Source organism: Schistocerca nitens, chromosome 4, assembly GCF_023898315.1.
Source record: "Schistocerca nitens isolate TAMUIC-IGC-003100 chromosome 4, iqSchNite1.1, whole genome shotgun sequence".
In the NCBI taxonomy this organism is placed as follows: domain Eukaryota; kingdom Metazoa; phylum Arthropoda; class Insecta; order Orthoptera; family Acrididae; genus Schistocerca; species Schistocerca nitens.
Window position 1 is genome coordinate 701,197,080 of NC_064617.1, and position 4,184 is coordinate 701,201,263.

Consider the following 4,184-nt stretch of genomic DNA (forward strand, 5'->3'; position numbering starts at 1 on the left):
GGAGACAGGTTGCAACCTTGTCTTACCCCTGGAACTACTCTGAACCATGAACTCAATTTACCGTCAACTCTAACTGCTCCCTGACTATCCATGTAAAGACCTTTAATTGCTTGCAAAAGTTTGCCTCCTATTCCATAATCTCGTAGTACAGACCATAACTTCATCCTAGGAACCCGGTCATATGCCTTTTCCAGATCTATAAGGCATAGATACAATTCCCTGTTCCACTCATAACACTTCTCCATTATTTGCCGTAAGCTAAAGATCTGGTCCTGACAACCTCTAAGAGGCCTAAACCCACACTGATTTTCATCCAATTGGTCCTCAACTAATACTCGCACTTTCCTTTCAACAATACCTGAGAAGATTTTACCCACAACGCTGATTAAAGAGATACCTCTGTAGTTGTTACAATCTTTTCTGTTTCCATGTTTAAAGTTTGGTGTGATTACTGCTGTGGTCCAGTCTGATGGAACCTGTCCCGACTCCCAGGCCATTTCAATTATCCTGTGTAGCCATTTAAGACCTGACATTCCACTGTATTTGATGAGTTCCGACTTAATTTCATCCGCCCCAGCTGCTTTATTGCACTGCAATCTATTGACCATTTTCTCCACTTCCTCAAATGTGATCCTATTTCCATCATCATTCCTATCCCATTCTACCTCGAAATCTGAAACATTACTGTTCGTATTTTGACCTACATTGAGCAACTCTTCAAAATATTACCTCCATCAAGGCATCCACAGGATTCACCAGCAGTTTTCCTGACCTGTCCAAAATACTTGTCATTTCCTTCTTACCTCCCTTTCGAAGACTGCTAATTACACTCCAGAATGGTTTTCCAGCAGCTTGACCCATAGTCTCCAACCTGTTTCCAAAGTCTTCCCAAGATTTCTTCTTGGATACTGCAATTATATGTTTGGCTTTGTTTCTTTCTTCAACATAACTTTCTCTGTCTACCTGAGTTCTAGTATGTAGCCATTTTTGATACGCCTTCTTTTTCCTTTTACAGGCTGCCTTGACTGTGTCATTCCACCAAGCTGTTTGCTTCATCCTACTTTTACACACTACTGTTCCAAGACATTCTTTAGACACTTCTAGTACTGTGTTCCTGTACCTTGTCCATTCCTTTTCCAATGACTGTAATTGACTACATTCAACTAACTGGCACCTTTCTGAGATCGCTGTTATGTACTTGTGCCTGATTTCCTTATCGTGAAGTTTCTCCACTCTTATCCTCCTATATATGGACCTGACCTGCTGCTCTTTCGGCCTCACAATCCCAACTTCACTGCAGATTAAATAATGATTAGTGTCATCAAAGAATCCCCTGAATACAGCCTTCTTGAATTCCTGATCTGTTATTATATAGTCAATGACAGATCTGGTTCCCCTGCGTTTCCAAGTATACCGGTGAATGTTCTTATGTTTAAAAAAGGAGTTTGTGATTACTAAGCGCATACTGGCACAGAAATCCAAGAGTTGTTTCCCGTTCCTGTTGGCCTCCATATCCTCTCCAAATTTACCCATAACCTTTTCATACCCTTCTGTTCGATTTCCAATCCTGGCATTAAAATCACCCATGAGCAGAACACTGTCCTTGTCCTTTACTCTAACAACTACATCACTGAGTGCCTCATAAAAACTATCCATCTTATCTTGATCTGTCCCTTCACAATGCGAACATACTGACACAATCCTAATTTTCTTGCTAGACACTGTCAAATCTATCCACATCAGTCGTTCGTTTACATACTTTATTGCAACTACGCTGGGTTCATTTCTTTCCTGATGTAAAGCCCTTCACCCCATTGCGCTATTCCTGCTTTGACTCCTGACAGGTAGACCTTGTATTCTCCCACTTCCTCTTCTTTCTCACCCCTTACCCGAATGTCACTAACAGCTAAAACGTCCAGTCCCATTTAACTTGCAGCCTCTGCCAGCTCTACCTTGTTCCCAGAGTAGCCCCCATTGATATTAGTAGCTCCACATCTCATTACCATTTGTTTGCCAAGTCGTATCTTAGGAGTCCCTGGTTTGTCAGTTAGAGGTGGGACTCCGTCACCTCCAAAGGTCCGAGGCATTTTGCTCTGATTGTTGCCTGCATCATATTTAAAGTACCAGGGAAGCAGGTTGCTAGCCTTACTTGCCCCGAGTCCCCTTGGGTTTTACCCCTAACGGCTGAGGGACTAACCGGTGGATTTGGTAGTCTTTGCCGTATGAGCACAAAGGTGACCACGACTCAGAATATGTCCGAGATGCCCAGCCTTATTCCAAAGTAACTGGCATCCCGACTGTCGGGACCACTTACTTGGCCACTCATACGTTGCCCGTGGTTCATGAACTAGGACATGACTACAGGAACCCACACCATGAACCACTTATATATATATATATATATATATATATATATATATATATATATATATATATATATATATATATATAGGGATGCAAAGAAGCAAAGAACAAACGGCTACGACGGTTCAATCCCGTGTCCGGCCATCCTGACTTTCCCTAAATCGCTCCAGGCAAACGCCGGGATGGTTCCTTTCAAAAGGGCACGGCCGACTTCCTTCCCCGTCCTTCCCTAATCCGATGAGACCGATGACCTCGCTGTTTGGTCTCCTTCCCCAAAACAACCAACAAACGGCTGCATTCTATGACAAATTCAAGGAAACAATCAACAAAAGCTACAAAAGTGACCATATCTTAATTTTTCGAAATTTTTTATGCCGATGTTGGAAATCTGTCAGTAACGGGAGTGAAAGACTTTTCTGAGGAAGATAATACGGTTAAAAATGGAGAAGAGCTCTTACAGGTCGCAACATTCAGCAAATTAAAACTAACTAATATTTTCCTCTACAAAAAATATATATGCATGTAGCGTAAGCAGGTATAGTTTACTTGTAAATTATATCATCACAAACGAAAAAACGGAAACCCTAATTCAAGAGGGACAGATTTATAGAGGCTGTGACATATGTTCAGATTCTATTGGTTTCTGCAGTTGTATCATTAGCTGAATAGAAAAGCGTAAAACAAAAAATAAAGCTCAAGAAATATGCAAAATTCACTTTCTCCAACATGATAGTGCAAGGATACTATATCAAAATATATTAAATCCTCATCTGCCAGAAGTAACAACCAGCCATGATACTGGTGAAAAGTGGCGCAATGTAAGAATCTGAGTAGGAAATGCTGAGAAGAAACCGTGGGGAAAAGAAAGGAGCATAAAAAGGAGGTAAATTAAGAATATGGAACAACTGGAATCATCTACATAACAGAAATATAATGCGTGTGAAGTGCTCCTGCAGAATACACAAAAAACTAAAAACTCTGCCCGAACAGTCCATGAAAGCCCTACTGTACCGACCGGCCGCCGTGTCATGTTCAGCCCACAGGCGTCACTGGATGCGGGTAGGTAGGTACATGTGGTCAGCACACCGCTCTCCCGGCCGTATGTCAGTTCACGAGACCGGAGCCGCTACTCCTCAGTCAAGTAGCTCCTCGGTTTGCGTCACAAGGGCTGAGTGCACCCCGTTTGCCGACAGCACTTGGCTTACCGGATGGTCACCCATCCAAGTGCAGCCCAGCACGACAATGCTTAGCTTCGGTGATTTGACGGGAACCGGTGTACCCACTGCGACAAGGCCGTTGGCAGAATAACACATTAGAGGCATCTCCAACATCTAAAGCGAAGCCGTGGAAGACAAATACTAGCATACAAGATAATGATAGAAACCATTCGGAAAAATATACTTCAGAAGTGAATATAATTAGAACAGATGGATTCGAATTTATCAAGAATTATGTTGCAAACATACGAGGAAAAGGGACTTACTTAAACATATTGACATTATAGTAATGAATGAGCTACAAAACACGCTAAAATAGGAAAGTTGTAGCAATAAATGAGATGAATGCAGATTCAGTCAAATAAGCAGGAAACTTCTAATATCTCAGATTCCTAACTATTATCAAGATTTGCTAACATATGTGTGAAATCCCATACTCGTGATAGAAGGTGTAAAATGTCTCCCTGTTCAAAAAGGGCAATAGAAGTGAAGGCTGCATACAAGATATACCACAAAATCATGAACAACAGAATAACAGTTATAGCCGAGGAAGAAGGTGAAAGTGGATTTACAAAATGACGTTCGTGTATTGACAGTAATATA

General features: G+C 41.6%; 1 pseudogene; it reads right to left on the reverse strand.

Moving 5' to 3' along the window:
* Positions 1-3,548: 3,548 nt before the first annotated feature.
* On the reverse strand, positions 3,549-3,665 carry LOC126253816 (5S ribosomal RNA; annotated as a pseudogene).
* Between the last annotated feature and the right edge of the window lie 519 nt (positions 3,666-4,184).